At 37.4% G+C, this 17,530-nt stretch overlaps 1 protein-coding gene and 1 pseudogene across 10 annotated transcripts in view; one reads left to right on the forward strand and one right to left on the reverse strand.

Annotated features, from left to right (window-relative positions):
* Positions 1 to 17,530, forward strand: part of MBD5 (methyl-CpG binding domain protein 5) — a 475,447-nt gene that overhangs the window by 262,867 nt on the left and 195,050 nt on the right. The gene's annotated exons all lie outside the window — the stretch shown is intronic.
* LOC129031552 (ubiquitin carboxyl-terminal hydrolase 12-like) lies at positions 7,219 to 9,488 on the reverse strand (annotated as a pseudogene).

The following is a 17,530-nucleotide window of genomic DNA, read 5'->3' on the forward strand; positions in this document are numbered from 1 at the left end:
GAATTTCTGGATAGCAAGATTCTGAAGCTTTTCAAGTTTATTATAAATGCTTTCTCATCTCAAATAACTCATCAACTATGGCATTTTTAAGTACCATGAAAGTGTGTGTTATGTTGGTGTGTGTGTGTGTATAAACTTCAGACCTTTAAAAAAGTGATTTCTTCACAGTAATAAGATGGAAATTCATTCATAGCATTGACTAAAGTGGGCTGTCAGTGTTGATAGTGACATTTATTTAGCATGAATAATATTCTACTATCCAAGAAAGATATTTTGCTATGTCATAGCTATGAACCAGAAGAACCTAGCACCAATTGATTCACCATTATATTATAATAGATGCTCCAAAAACAAATACATACCAAGGGAAAAAAGCCCTGATGATCGGACTAGGTGAACCATAGGTGCAATTAACTACTCAATGCAGGGATGTGTTTAGTGTAATCTATCACAGGATACTTTGTTAGAAGTGAGTCTTGAAGTAGAAATAATAAAAAGGAAAAAAAAACAGTAATCTAAAATGAAATGATTAAATGTTATAAACACTAAACAGAATTTTTTAAAGGCTGATACTTATGGTTCAAAGACTTTTGAATAAAGACCAAGACTTCTCTATGTTTTCTATATATTTAGTAAGTTCTGTAATTAATAAATCTTATCCTAACCTAAAGTGATCTCTCTCATCTGAATTTCCAGAGGCTTCATTTTTCTGTATTATATCTTTGACAAATAATTTTGTGCAGACCCTGAACAACTCTTCTGCTGTTTTCTGAAACTATTTATTTAAATCTCATATGGTTATTGAACTACTTTTGTGCTTACAACTTCCCAAACTATAAGCTTCATTCATTACAGTGCCTTGTTAATAGTAGAAATGGCCAAAATAGTTTTTTTATTTGACTCAAGCTGCTACAAACTCATTCTTTTCCAGAATAAGAAAAATTAACTTTACTCCTATTTAATGTATAATACATTTATCTCATAAAACTATGCAAAGCCTTTATAGCAAATATTAACAATTTCTCCTTTTATGAAACTTATAATGAGTTCTTCTTTCAATGTAGGTTATGAGTGGAATTTTAGATTCATGTTCTGGAGATTTGCTAAGACAATAGTGCTCATGAGGGTAAGATGACATGTTTGTGAAAATGTCCAGAAACAGGTATTTTCTTACACTGTGGGTAGGTATAATTAGTACAACTCTTGGAAAACAACTAATCTATGTATGTATACCATACCTAAAGATATTATTATCCTTTAACTCAGTTTCTAAAAATCTATTCTAAGGAAGCATAGAAAAAGCACTATCCACAGGAAACTTTACAATATTATTTATAATAACTAAATTTGAAAACAACCTAAATGATAAAGAGTAGTGAATGGTAATGAACAAATTACAATGCAATAATGTGATGTTATTATACATAATGTTTTCAAATAATTTGCTTAAATGTGGACTTTCTCTTTAAAAATGTACGAAATTTAGTATTGTCACTGCTTTGCAAAAAATGAAAGCAGAAAAAAAGTCTGATAAAGTTATGCAAAAATATTAACAGTTTAATAGTTATTTGGTTTTAAGTAATAGGACTGTTTTCATTCTTACACTTATTTGTATTCTCTAATAATCCTATAAAAATCATGTATTATCTTTTTTTTTTTTTTTGAGATGGAGTCTCACTGTGTCATCCAGGCTGGAGTGCAGTAGCACGATCTTAGCTCACTGTAACCTCTACCTCCTGAGCTCAAGCAATTATCCTGTCTCAGCCTCCCAAGTAGCTGAGATTACAGGTGCCCACCACCACACCCAGCTAATTTTTTTGTATTTTTAGTAAAGACAGTGTTTCACCACGTTGGCCAGGCTGATCTCGAATGCCTGACCTCAGGTGACCTACCAGCCTCAGCCTCCCAAAGTCCTGGGATTATAGGCGTGAGTCACCACACCCAGCCAAAAATAATGTATTACTCTTTAAATGAATGGAAAAGTAAGCTGCTTTTTTTAAAATCTAAGAAACAATAAACACTTAAATCATTCTCTTGGGAAAGATATATTTCTTAAGAATGAGATTCCTGCCTTTCAACAGGCTTTAGGAATTTCAGAATAAAAAAGGGGAACTAGAGCAGTTTAAAGTACTGAGCAACTGATCAAATTCACCATTGCACTGCCATGACTCTCCTTCTAGATGAAAGAGGCTTCAATACAAATTATCAGTCTCCTCATACCTTAACTGACCTTCTCTTGACTTATCAATACTAAGCCATTTAATGACTGTATGTTTTCAGTGTGACAACCCCAGGCTCTTCCTCGCTCATTATTTTCTCTTCATTTCCTTTTACTTAGTACAGTATTTTTAATGTTCATCAATATTGTAGCGTGTATCAGTAATTTTTTCATTTCTATTACTAAATAATATTTCAGTTATGACTATACCACATTTCATTTTATTCATCGATTGATGAATATTTGAGTAGTTTCTACTTTTTAGCTATTGTGAATAATAATACTATAAATATTTGTGTACAGGTTTTTATGTGAATATATATTTTCATTGCTCTTTGTTATATAACTAGACATAGAATTACTGACTCATATGTTAACTTCATGTTTAACATTTGAGAGACTGTCAGGCTGTTTTCCAAAACAGCTGCACCATTTACAGTCCTACCAAGAGTGTATGAGGGTTTCAGTTTCTCCACATCTTTGTCAATACATGCTTTATTTATTTGTCGTGTCTATTCCATTGATCTGTATGTGTCTATCTTTTTGTAGGTACCACACAATTACTGTAGCTTTGATAAGTTTGAATTAAGGAAGTAAGAGTCCTCCAATTTTGTTCCTGTTTTTTAAAATGGTGTGTTTGGGCTATTCTATGTTCCATCAATTTCCATGTGAATTTTAAGATCAACTTACCAATTTTAGCAACAAAGCCATCTGGGATTTTGAGAGAGATTACATTGAATCAGTAGATCAATTTGGAGAATTTTATCATCTTAACAATAGTAGAGCTCAGATCCATGAACATGAGATGTCTTTGTATTCACTTAAGTCTTTAATTTCTTTCACTGATATTTTGTAGTTTTTAAAATGTAAGTTTACTCTTCCTTTGGTAAATCTATTCACAAATATTTTAATTTTTTAATACAATTTTAGATGGAATTGTTTTATTATTTCGTTTCAGATTATTCATTGCCAGTTTAGAGAAAATAACCAATTTTTTTAACATTGAGTCAATGGCAAAAGAAAATGATTGATTTTTGTATATTGATCTTGTATCCTGCAATCTTGCTGAACTTGTTAATTTTTGTAGATTTTTAGAACATTCCTTTGGCTTTCTTATATATAAAATCAGTGTAATGCCTATCAAAATACCAATGACTTCCTTCACAGAAATAGAAGAAACAATCCTAAAATTTATATGGAATCACAAAAAATCCAAAATAACCAAAGCTGCTCTAAATAAAAGAACAAAACTGGAGAAATCACATTACCTGACTTCAAATATACTACAGAGTTGTACTAACTGAAAATAGCGTGGTACTGGCATAAAAACAGACACATAGACCAATGGAACAGAATGAGAACCTAGAAACAAATCCATACACATACAGTGAACTCATTTTTTGACAAAAGTGCCAGAAGCATACGCTGAGGGAAAAGATAGTCTTCTCAATAATTGGTACTGGGAAAACTCAATATTCGTATGCAAAAGAATGAAACTAGACCCCTATCTCTCACCATAAACAAAAACCGAATCAAAATACATTAAAGACTTACATCTACGACTTCAAACTATGAAATTACTACAAGAAAACATTGGAGTAGCTCTCTAAGACATTGATCTGGGCAAATATTTCTTGAGCAACAGCCCATGAGCACAGACAGCCAAAGCAAAAATGGACAAGTGGGATCACATTAAGTTAAAAAGCCTCTGCACAGCAAAGGAAACAGTCAAGAAAGTGAAGAGACAACAAACAGAATGGGAGAAAATATTTGCAAACTACCTATCTGACAAAGGATTAATAACCAGAATATGTAAGGAGCTCATAAACTTTACAGGAAAAAAAATCTAACAATACAATTTAAAAATGGGCAAAAGATTTGATTGAATAGACATTTCTCAAAAGAAGACATACAAATAGCAAACAGGTATATGAAAGGGTGCTCAATCATTAATCATCAGAAATGCAAATCGAGACTACAATGAGATATCCTCTCACCCCAATTAAAATGACTTATATCCAAAAGATAGGCAATAACAAATGCTAGCTAGAATGTGGAAAAAAGGGAACCCTCCTACAATGTTGGTGGGAGTGCAAGTTAGTACAGCCACTTTGGACAACAGTCTGGAGGTTCCTTTAAAAACTAAAAATAGAGCTACCATATGATCCAGCAATCTCACTGCTGAGTATATACCCAAAAGAAATGAAATCAGCATATTGAAGATATATCTATGCACTCCCATGTTTGTTGCAGGACTGTTTACAGTAGCTAGAGATTCAGAAGCAAGCTAAGTGTTCATCAGCAGATGAATGGATAAAGAAAATGTGGTACCTATACACAACAGAATACCATTCAGCCATTAAAAAAAAAAAAAAGGGATCCAATCATTTGCAACAACATGGATGGAACTGGAGATCATTGCTAAGTGAAATAAGCCAGGCACAGAAAGACAAACAATGCATGCTCCCACTCATTTGCGGAATTAAACAAAACAGTTGACCAGGTGCAGTGTGGCTCATGCCTCTAATCTCAACACTTTGAGAAGCCGAGGTCAGGTGGATCACTTGAGCCCAGGAGTTTGAGACCAGCCTGGGCAACGTAGTGAAACCTTGCCTCAAAAACAAACAAACAAAAAAAATGAGCCAGGCATGGTGGCATGTGTCTGTAGTCCCCACTCCCTGGGAGGCTATGGTTGCCAGAGGCTGGGAAGGGTAGTAGGGGGATTGGGGGAGAGGTGGGGATGGCTAATGGGTACAAAAACTATAAAGAATGAATAAAATCTACTATAGTATTGTGATAGCATAATAGAGTGACTATAGTTAATAATAACTTAATTGTATATTTTAAACTTAAAGAATGTAATGGTTTATATCTCAAAGGATAAATGCCTGAGGGCATGGATACCCCAGTCTCCATGATGTGTTTATTTCACATTGCATGTCTGTATCAAAACATCTCATGTACCCCGTAAATATATATACCTACTATGTACCTACAAAAATTTTTTTTAAAAAGATCATATCATCTTAAATCAAGATAGTCTTACCTCTATCTTAGTCTTTCCTGATCTGTGTGCCTTTTATTTCATTTTCTTGTCTAGTTCCCTTGGCTAGAACTTCCAGTATAATGTTGAATAGAAGTGGCAAGACTAGATATTTTTTGTTCCTGATCTGGGGGGAAAACATGCATTAATTCACCATTAAGTATGATATGAACTGTGGATTTTCCATAAATGTCCTTTAATGGTTGAGGAAGTGCCCTTCTACTTCTTGTTTGTTGAATATTTTTTAAATGAAGAGGTGTTAGATTTTGTCACATGTTTATTCTGTGCTCCTTTATGTTATTCTTGTCAGATATATTTTTATATGTGATAGGCCCAACAGTACTTTATGCTACAATATTGTTTTGTACAATTTCTTTTTCGATCAATTAAGGAAAGAAGGAGATGAAATATGCATTCATTGTATCTTTTATAATTACTTTTACTTGTGCTGCCCCTTTTTGTTTTCTTGATGTCAGATTATCAACTGGATTCTTGAAGAAGTTTCTTTAGTATTTCTTGTAATGTAGGTAGATGTGTTATCAATAAATTTTCTCAGTTTTAGTTTCCTTGGAACATACTTATTTCACATTCCTTTTTGAAATAGAGTTTGGCCAGAATTAAGTTTTTGTTTTTTTTTTTGAGATGGAGTCTCACTCTGTCGCCCAGGCTGGAGTGCAGTGGAGCGATCTCGGCTCACTGCAAGCTCCGCCTCCCGTGTTCACGCCATTCTCCTGCCTCAGCCTCCCAACAAGTAGTTGGGACTACAGGCGCCCACCACCACGCTCGGCTAATTTTTTGTATTTTTAGTAGAGACGGGGTTTCACTGTGTTAGCCAGGATGGTCTTGATCTCCTGACCTCGTGATCCGCCCACCTCGGCCTCCCAAAGTGCTGGGATTACAGTTTTGTTTTTTTTTTTTTTTCAGATAGAGCTGGCTCCATCGCCCAGGCTGGAGTGCAGTGGTGCGATCTCGGCTCACTGCAACCTCCACCTCCCGGGTTCAAGGGATTCTCGTGCTCAGCCTCCCGAGTAGCTGATATTACAGCCACACACCACCATGCCCAGATGATTTTTTTTTTGTATTTTTAGTAGAGACAGGCTTTCACTATGTTGCCCAAGCTGGTCTCGAACTCCTGGTCTCCAGTGATCTGCACACCTCTGCCTCCCAAAGTGCTGGGATTACAGGCGTGAGCCACCACGTCCAGCCCAGAATTAAAATTTTTAAGTAACAAGTTTTGGGGTTTTGTTTTCCTGTCAGCACTTTGTTTATATCATCCCACTGCCTTCTGGTCTCCATTGTTTCTGATGAGAAATCAGCCACTGATCTTTTTGAGCTTCCCTTGTATGTGAGGAATTATTTTTCTCTTACTGCATTCAAGATTTTCTCTCCCTTGAACATTTTCACTTTGATGCGTCTGAATATGATTCTCTCTGTCCTCATCCTACTTGGAATTTGTTGAGCTTCTTCAGTAGGTCAGTTAGTGAATTTTCATCAAATTTTGGAAGTTTCCAGCCATTATTTCTTTGAATATTATTTTGTTTCTTTCTCTCATCTCCTTCTGGTACCCCTCTTATGCATATGCTGCTGTGTTTAGTAGTGTCCCACATTTCTCTGAGGCTCTGTTGTTTACTACATTCTTTTTTCTCCGTGCTTTCATTACATAATCTCTATCAATCTATCATCGTGTTCACTGATTCTTTATTATGCCAACTGAAATCTATGATTGAGCCCCTCTAGTGAATTTCTTATTTCATTGTATTATATATTTATTTCCATCCAGAATTTCCACCCTTCTCTTTTTTTAAAATCCATAGTCTTTGCTTTATTGTGTGCAAAGAGTATTTGTGGCTTTTGAGCTTCCTGCATTTCTATTTTCTTGAAAAATTGGTGTTTGATTCTCTCCAAAATAACCAGAGAAGAAATAAGGCAGAAAGTATGTCCTCCTCACAGTCTCCACTCAGTTCCGAGACTAATAGAAAAGAATGTAACCAGACTCTGAGTTCTTTGTGATATCTGAGGTCAATACATAGAATTCTTCAGTAATTTGTGCATTCATTTTTTTCTACAGTGTCATCAAAGGACAAGCAGAAATTTGATTCTTAACTATTACAATATAATGGCGTCACCTGTGACCACTTCCACAGTAAATCATAATAGCCACAAGGTCGTGCATTCTGTCTGGATTGGTTGCATCCCCTGAAATGTTACACAGACAAAGTTCTAAACGAAAAACTACCTAGTAAGAAAGTTTCGTACATCAGTGAATTTAATCCATATATTTAAATATTTTAAGATGTAGAGCTATAATCATGGGTGGTTTTTAAACTTTCATTCATTTGTGTGCTTCCTGTTTGCTACAACACTCTTCACAGTAATGTCTGTATTCACTTCATAGAGTTTCTGTGTTGCTAAAAACCCTGAAACAGTGAATAACTGATGTATTTTGTTCTATATCACAGGAAGTTCTTTAAAATCTTCATCTTTGCTCTTATAGTTTCACAAGTAATACATCTGGTTTCATTAGTTAATGTTTTCTGAAAAATTTCATGAACCTACATTGGGTCTGGTGTGCTGTTGTTATTTTCAGTATCAATATTACCATTTGGTAAGTGACCATTTTGTTTATCCTGCCTTCTCTCTTCTTATAGAATATCAGCAATTGTATTTAGTAGGTAATTTAAGAACCCATGGGTATCTTGTTGCATGCAGAAAAGCTCATTTTCTTTCTGTAATCTTGTTTTGAACTTCTTGGGAGTTATTACTTCAACCTTTTCCTTCTGTGTGGCTACACAGTGGAAGAAAGTTGCTGAGCACATTAAAATTTTCCTTCTACCTAGGTTGTCTTATATGCTAGAACTTTTTCCTGAAATGGATGACAAAAATAAAGTGCATGAAGAACTGAATTCCCAAAATTGCACATATTCCCCAAATTGACTAACCCAAAAGTGCCCATTGCAGGTATTCCCAAAATTGACTAACCCAAAATAGTGCTCATTGACTAGAAACTGTTCTGAGCCAATCTCTTTCTCTAATGCTGAAGCACTGGCACTCGTGGTCCAGATGGAGACAGGGGAGGAGAGAAGCCAGGCCACCCACTTGCATTGCAAAGCATGGGCCACAAACCCACACACCAAACCTGCCCAGCCACCATTGCCCGATTTTTTTTTACAATTTCTGTCTCTTTATTAATATTGTATATCTGTTAAAATGTTGTAATCATACTTTCCTTTTGTTCTTCAAGCATTTTAAGCATAGTTTGCTTTAGTTCTTCAATTTTTTTTTTTGGAGACGGAGTCTCACTCTGTCGCCCAGGCTGGACTGGAGAGTACAGTGGCACAATTTTGGCTCACTGCAACCTCCGCATCCCGGGTTCAAGCGGTTCTTGTGCCTCAGCCTCCCAAATAGCTGGGATTACAGGCACCTGCCCCCACGCCCGACTAATTGTTTTTATTTTTTGTACTTGTAGTAGAATCAGGGTTTCACCATGTTGACCAGGCTGGTCTGGAACTCCTGACCGCAAGTGATCTGCCCACCTCAGCCTCTCAACATGCTGGGATTTACAGGCGTGAGTTACCGTGTCTGGCCTCTTTGCATATCTTATAATATTTTATTGAAAACTGGACTTTCTAGATAGCATATTGTAGCAATTCTGAATATTAGTCCTCAATACTTGTCATTGTTCTTGGCCTGTTTATTCATTTAATGACTTCCCTGGACTATTTTAACAAAATCTGTTCACCACCTATGTGAAGCTTCTGTTGTTACTCTTCAGAGCACGCAGTCTTTCCCATGCATATAGTCCTCCTGGGATGACAGTAGCTATGATAGACTCCCTATGATTGTCTCTTTCCCTGATCTGTTATGCGTTTGCTTCTATTGGTATCATACCTACCTGTTAAGCTCTACTAATTGCTGGGGTAATGCTTTATTGTTTCCAATAATACCACAGGGAACAAATTGCTGTAGTCTGTTCCAATTAAATTCTGTCCCCTATACTGAACTAATTTTGAGGCCATTCTTTGAAGTTTATTCTGACTCCAGGAGGATTGTTCTTAACTGCCTCTTTGATTCTCTGGCAAACACCTTCATGTTTTGGGGAGTGTTTTTCTGTTTTGTTTAATAAATGATATCCAGTCATTTCCTATTGTTCACTGAAATGACCTACTACTTAGCTTATTTCTCTCATGGAGATACTAGCCTCCTCTTGCTTACCATCAAAATCTTCATTGTTTCAAGAGCACTTTTGGGCTTGAACTCTCCCTCACTCTATTCTCAATAAAGTCAGTTCTCTTGGGGAGAGCTTTGGAGTTCTCTGTTCTTATGACATTCTCCTCCCCCTGGGCAAAATCTTGGAACTACTAGCCTGAAGCTAAGGTTAGAAACAGCGGCCCACTTTTCATGCAGTGGTAAACCTGTTTTATGAGCAGAGCAGTGTGCAGAGGAGTAGGCTCTAATCTCTTGGCTTGCTTCTCCCAGCATGGAACCTGTGCCCTAAGGGTGAGCTGGGGCATGGATGCTTTAAGCTCCAGTGTTCTCAGTCTGCCTTTCTGGAGTAGAAGAACTTTTGCTCTACAGGTAAGGTCTTGGTGCAGAAAGGGAACTCCTGGCCTCTCAACTGTACTTGAGTAGAATTTTACATCTGTAATACATAGCTGGGGTCACGAGAAATGTTGATGCTTGCCTTCTGTGGAAGATATCAGAGCCCTTGGCTGGGAGGTGGGGAGAAGGGGAGCCCTGTCATCTTGACCACACCTACCTGGAGTGGAGCCTCTGTCCTGCTGAGCTGGTGAGTGGGAGTGAGAAAGGCAGTGGGTTGTGATTCAAGTGCCAGTGACTCTCTTTGTTCTTCCCAAGAGTTAGTAAATTGTCTTGCATAAATGTTTCTTCATTGGCTGTGTGCCCTTAAGACAATTTTCAGAGATTTTAAATGATTGTATTTGTATAATTTTTTACCAGTTATGGTTGTTTCACTGGGGAGCTCCTCACTCCTCATCCATTCCAGAAGTGAGTCTGGGCTATTAACTTTTGGACAGTATCCCATAAACCTCTCTTCTTCTTAGAAGGAACTTTGTTACTGCATGATTTATAATTTATCAATATATTGCTTATAGCTCTAGAAATCGGCATCATGCCGTAAACCACTTTGTACACTGCATGTCAATATATTACAGCATCCTCATATATCAATATTGTATGCATAGACTTAGTGCCAGCATGTATGAATAGAATAGGCACAACCTAAGTACGCCTGCTTATATACATGGCATTCGGTAGGTCATATACAAGGAAAAAGAATAAGCAATTCTGGGTTACAGCCAGTCTCAGTTGTAGTCATGCTACTGCCTCCAAATCCAGTGTGACAAAGCAAGGATGGGGAAACTTTCTCCTTTCCCCATCCTTGATGGTCCCCCAGTTAACCCAGGATATGCCAGGTCAAGTTAGGCCCTTTTTCTTCTCTAGCAGTTTCTTCCTAGAACCTCCAAGCAGAAGGTGGGCTTTGCTCCATCCTCTGTTTAAAGAACTTTCTTTTTTTTTTTTTTTTGAAACAGAGTCTAGCTCTGTTACCCAGGCTGGAGTGCAGTGACATGTTTTGGCTCTCTGCAACCTCTGTCTCCCAGGTTCAAGCAGTTCTTCTGCCTCAGGCTCCTGAGTAGCTGGGATTCCAGGCATGCACCACCACACCCAGCTAATTTTTGTATTTTTAGTAGAGACAGGGTTCCTCCATGTTGGTCAGGCTGGCCTTGAACTCCTGGCCTCATGTGATCCACCTGCCTCAGCCTCCCAAAGTGCTGGGATTACAGGAATGAGCCACCATGCCTGGCCTAAAGAACTTTCTTTAAAGAACTTTGTCTAAAGTTGTTTGGAACTTTAGGAGTTCTTCTTTGCTCCTGCAACCCTCTATTCTCTCCAAATGTTCATTGACTACTAATGCTCTATTCTATTTCACCTGAGAAAAATGAAGGACTGACCTTCTGGATCTATTGCTTAAGCCTTCAGGTGCCTGCATACAAGATATATAAAAGGCTCAGTTTTATTCCATTTCCTGGGGTGTTATGTTTTGTTTTAATAACTGATATCCAGTCATTTCCTATTTTGTTTTCTGAAGTGTCATGTTATGTTTTACCCATATGCAGAGTTAACAAGTTTCTATTATGTATGATCTCCATTTTCAAAAATGTCTGAGGACCTGTAGAGTGCACTTTAAATGCTTCAGGAAGTCAGTCATAACCTTTTATATTTGTCCATAGTTTGCTTTCTTGCCTCATCTCTGATCTCCCTGAGCTCCATTTATACTGGGCCAAAAACTTACTGCTTTCTCTTAAGCAGACCATCTATTTTATGTGTCAGTGCTTTTGCTTTCACAGATGCTTAACCAAATGATTGTCACAGAATATCCTAATAGTAATATGAGATATCAGGGACCCAGTACATACCTATTGAATAAGTGACTACATTTGGGGATTTTTTTTTTTTTTTTTTGAGATGGAATTTCACTCTTGTTGCCCTGGCTGGAGTGCAGTGGCGCGATCTCAGCTCACTGTAACCTCCGCCTCCCAGGTTCGAGCAATTCTCCTGCCTCAGCCTCTCAAGTAGCTGGAATTACAGGTACCCAACACCACATCCAGCTATTTTTTTGTATTTTTAGTAGAGACAGGGTTTCATCATGTTGGCCAGGCTGGTCTCGAACTCCTGACATATCATCCACCTGCCTTGGCCTCCCAAAGTGCTGGGATTACAGACATGAGCCATTGCGCCCGGCCATGGGGATTGTTTATTAGAAAGCTCTTCATTTGATTCTAAAGCTACTTAAGAACCAATGCTATTCTCTCTTCTTTTCCTGCAGTGTCCTCCCTATCATCACTTGCTTTCACTTTGCTTGACAAAGTCTTGCTTGACAAAAAGAAGAAAGAAAAAAAAAAACTAGACACAACTGAAATATTACCTTCCTTGAAAAGTTGTTCTCAATTCTGTCTGTATTCCTCAGCTAGTGGATATTTGTTATTCTTGGATAATTAGTATTAGAACTCTCTTTCTGGGTTTAGGGAGTACCCTACATTCTGAATCAGAGATATTTTCTATCTTACAGGCTTAAAATGCCAACTACTTACTCTCCCAGTCTCTGTTACACATTGGGCATGAGTCCATAAACAGGACTGCCAATCAGGCATACTCACCACAGACTTTGAAACAAAAATTAGAGACATGAAAAAAATGTAGACTACAGACTCCATTTCTGGAGTCTTCATTTCTGAAGTAGCAGTAGCAGCTACTTCCAGTTTCCAAATATAACAGAAAAGTTATTATAGTGGCAACATCTATCCTGCAGCTTCAAGACAGTAGCATTGCATGCTGCACGCTCCTTTCCTGGTTGGGTAACTTCCAAAGCTGTTTCTATAGCATCCCAAAGAATTCTATGAGGTGCTTCCTATCCTTTAATAAATGTATTTTCTGCTGAAATTACAAGTTGGTTTCTATTGCTGGTAACTAAAATGGAGGGACACCTCTGTACCCCTAAAGCACTTCATTCGTAAGCCAATATAGCAATAAACCAAACTATCTTATAGTTAATTGCCAATAGAATATGAGTTAACTGAGTCAAGAAGGAAAGAAGGCACATTCTAGGCAGAAAAGCATAGCAGGAGCCTGTGTAGCTGGAAGGAACATAGAAAGTATGTTCTATGGAACTAAAGGGACTCAAGGGACAGTGTGTCTGGAAGATAAAGTGAAGTAACTGGTGAAGAGTGTCAATGGATAGGAAATTGTTAGAGGAATTAAGTAACTGAATCATACTGTTAACAGTGGTGAATCCATATGGGTTTGCAACAACCGTAATTCTTACCTCCTCAGAAGAAATAATTCAACAAAGGGGCATAAGGGCAGAGTGGGAGACTGAGGCAAGTTTTAGAGCAGGAGTGAAAATTTATTAAAAAGCTTTAGAGCAGGAAGGAAGGAAAGTAAAGTACACTTGGAAGAGGGCCAAGCAGGTGATTTGACAGATCAAGTGCACGGTTTGACCTTTGACTTGGGATTTTATATGTTGGCATGTTTCTAGGGGAATTAGTCCCTTTTCCCCTGATTCTTCCCTTGGGGTGGGCTGTCCTCATGAGCAGTGGCCTGCCAGCACTTGGGAGGGGCTATATGCATAGTATATTTACTGGAGTTGTACACATGCTCACTTGAGGCATTCTTTCCTTACCAGCCTAGTGTTCTTAGAAGAAGGTCGTATACCAGTTAAACTCTGCCATTTTGCTTCTTAGTGTACATGCTTGATCCCACTTGCCTAACTCCTGAAATATCAGAAAGCTGCTGATCACCAGTTTCAGGTGTTTCTATCTATTGGGAGACTGCCGTTCCCTGGCACCAGCTGTGACCAATTATTATTTTAGAGAGACAGACCATCCACCTGACTATCACCTGATGGTGCCTGACATTCTTGGTTGGGGATGGGGTCCCTCTCCTGCCTTGCTCGTGTCTGACTAGCTACCTACTGTAACAATACTAGCTGTATAAGACCGTGTGAAGATATTTTTAAGTTCAAAAATAACATAAAGCTATTGAGTCTTTATAAATGGCAGATATTATGCTCAGATTCATATTTTGAAAAAAATCCTCTTGCTGTGGGCATGAAGAATGGATTGGAGGTGGGAAAATACTGGTGATTTTAGTTGGATTTGTGATTTGCTCATAGTGTTAAGTTCTGTATTATTGTTCCAAGTGATCACTGCCTCCAGACCAGATCTTTCTATTAATGCTTACTTTTTCCTTTTGGAGCAATCTGGAATGAGGACTTTCCCTCCCCATCAAAAAGCCTTTTATTTTAACCTTTAAAGCTACCTAAGACACAGAACAGGCTAGAGCAATATTTTCTCCATGCTTCTTGCTGTTATTAATAGCTCTTGCTAATAGAGACGTAATTTTTTAAAGTCAATATTCTGCTGAAGAGACTTAAACTTATATCAAGTCCATTTAATTACATATAGATGTGGGACTTAGATTGGATTATTTTTCTATGCAGATATTAAAGCAATTCGGTTTTGGGGTTTTGTTTGTTTTTTTTCTGGGTTTTCTGGAGACACGGTCTTACTCTGTCACCCAAGCTAGTGTGCAGTGGCGCTGTCATGGCTCACTGCAGCCTCAACCTCCTGGTTTCAAGTGATCCACCTTAGCCTTCCGAGTAGCTGGCACTACAATGTACACCACCCTACCTGGCTAATTTTTTTTTTATTTTTTTAGAGATGAGGTGTCACTATCTTGCCCAGCCTTCTGTTTTATTTTGAAAGCATGGTTGCTTTCATCTTACTCTTTTCAAACTAAAGTAAAAAGTAAAATGATATACCACACTAAAGCATATATGTTTCATTATATCATATATACATTGTATGTTATACATTATTATATCTATTATATATCTTTATTTGAAGAGCTATTCAAAAATAAAATTTGAAGATATTATGTATATTTTTAGTTGGTCTCAGAAAGTGAAATAATGATTGCAGATCGCCGGATTGCAAATGGCCAGCAAAATAATTGGAGCTGCTATTGGTATTTAATAAGTGGAACCTTCTGAATTTTAGTAAATCCAGCAAATCATTACAAAAGTCATTCAGTAGTAAATCAGACAAACAATTTGGTGTTTCGTTAATTAGTATATTCAAGCCGTTTAAGCTTCTGAAGAATAAGGTTGCTCTGCCAGAAAATCTTTCCAAGCATACTTAAAAAAGCAGTATTCTAAACAAAGGCACAGCATTTGGTTGCTAATATATGCAAAGTTGGTAGGGAAAAGTCTGTGTGGCTACATGTCGGGCCAGCCGGCTTACCACAACAGCACAGCAGGGAGGAAGGGGAGGTATTAGAGGTTAAAGGCAAAGACAAAGAGGAGTTCTCCAGTTCCAGAGTGTTATTTCATATAAGAACGATTTTGTTTGCTGTTGTTGACCTTATCTGTCCACATCATTTCTTAGTTATTTTAACTGACAAAAAAAGAAAAGTGTAGAATATGAATAAGAAAAAATAAAAGCATATATTCTTTGTCTAAAGTAAAATTCAGGAAATATTAGGTTTAACAATTTGAAAAGACCTGTCATTTTTGCGAGTCAAAAATGATTGATTATGGACAATTTCATGTGGTTCAACCTAATCAAACCTACCAGTAGATTGCAATATACCACAATATACAGCATGTTGCAAATACAGTTTGCTCACTCTGAATAGATTTGGATATCTTTTTCTTTTTTTGTTATCAAAAATTATTTGTAACAAAATATTTACTTGTATCAAATAAATCTAATTTTATTAGGTGTCAGAAACACTTGATGTGGACATTTTTAATAGAGATTATCAAGCCCAAAAGAAACCTTTAAAGTAATGAGGGGGCAGTAGAGTACAAATGACCTCAAAGCCTAACGCTGATGAACTGAGCCAACTTATAATGCCCTCATCAATCTCTCAGCTGATATTCCAGGATTCAGAGATTTTCCACAGCCATATATCCACACTGCAGATCTCCCCGATTCCTAGGACTCTGAAATCTCAGGAAAGATGACAGTCAATGTAAGTAGTAATAATAATAATAGCAGCTAACACTTAAACAGTATTTACTGTACCCAGGCACTGTTTTAAGTGTTTTACATATATTAATTCATTTAATCCTCAAAGCAATCCAATTAAATAGGTAATATTAACATCAAGAAATAGGCGAGGAAATGCAGGCACACAACAGTTAAGCAATTTGCACAAAAATGCCACAGTAAGTAAGTACCTGAGCCAAAATTTAATCCCAGGTGTTCTGGCACAAGAGTCAGTACTTAACCAGCAGCAAACTGCTTCTCAATATAAAAAAAAAGTCTAGCATCACTGAATCAATTCTAGTACATTGTGGGTTGCAAAATTAGTTGAAATACCAACATCCTTAATAAAGCTTTTCAAGCTTCTTTTCATTCTAATAGCTACTATTCTGGACTACGTTAAAGAAAAATATTATGGATGACATTTGATAAGACAACAAAGAAGACTTTGTTCAAGGGACTACTGCATTGGGGACTGCAGCGGGAGAGAGAGATTGGGCCAACTCTAACTCCAATAAGGGCAGTGGGTATCTATACCCAAGGAGCAGAGTGGGTGTCAGTGGATGGAAAATTACTGAAAGGAAACATCAGAGGCAAGGAGAATTCTGGCTAAACTGACTTGACAGGGTTATTTTAAAAGGCAGGCCATTTGATCAGATATCAAGGATGGGAGATTTTTGCTAAACTGATCCAGCAGGATACTTCCTTAAAGTGGACTAAACAGGCAGAGTCACTAGACTAAGGATGGAGCCCAAGATTGAAGCCTTGTTAAGAGGAGGACTCAGAGAAGCCTAATGTTTAGTCAAAGGAGAGAGTTTCTGTCAATCCTTCCTGTTGTTCAAAGGAAAGAAGAGTCAATCTTCTTTTCTTTAAATAATAAAAGTCCATTCCTCATTTGGTAGAGGATGTCTGCCGGATGGTATGAACAATCAGGCATTTAATGAGTGGCATTTCTATGAAACAGAAAAAGAAAAACCAAGATTAATGTCTACAAACCCAGTTTCTGTGTCCAGAGGGCAGCCAGTCAAGAAGATTTCTGGATATTGGGCTCAAAGCATCTTTAAATGGTCGACTGAGGGTGAGAGAAGCAACCCCACACATTTCCTGGTTTGCAGTTTGAATGTGTTTAGCGATGACATCAGGTGAACTTTCTGAGGGGCCCAAACAGCAGCAGGCATGATGTCGCCTGTACACAATCTGTTATGGTAATTTGTTTGAAGTTCATGTCAAGTTGTCCAGCTTCAGCTTGCAGAGCTTTGGGAAAATGGCAGTTTTAGTTCTTAGTGATGCCAAAGCAGAAGGATGGGAGAAAAAATTAGAATGTTAGTTTGGACAGTTGTAGCCAGATATCAAAGGAAACTAGAGGAATTTTGGATACCTTCCAGTTTACAAGTATATAATGAAGCCCCAAAGACAATGAACAGAGCTAGAATCTATTATCAGGTCCACTAATAGTTTTCCACTGAAAAAAAATTTTTTACAATCTCCCCCCTTTTTAATTTTTTATTACAAAATAAATCTAGTGTCATTCGATTTGGCCTGATTATTTAAATAAGCATAGCAAGAATGGTAACTGATCACATAGGCCTTTTAAAATTTGCTTTGTTTGAACTTTTCATAAGGAATCTCAGATTAAACTTTTAAAACCCAGGCTAGGATACCAAGCCAAGAACTCACCACCAGATTTTGCCACCTATTATGCCT

Source organism: Pongo pygmaeus, chromosome 11 (assembly GCF_028885625.2).
Source record: "Pongo pygmaeus isolate AG05252 chromosome 11, NHGRI_mPonPyg2-v2.0_pri, whole genome shotgun sequence".
NCBI lineage: Eukaryota > Metazoa > Chordata > Mammalia > Primates > Hominidae > Pongo > Pongo pygmaeus.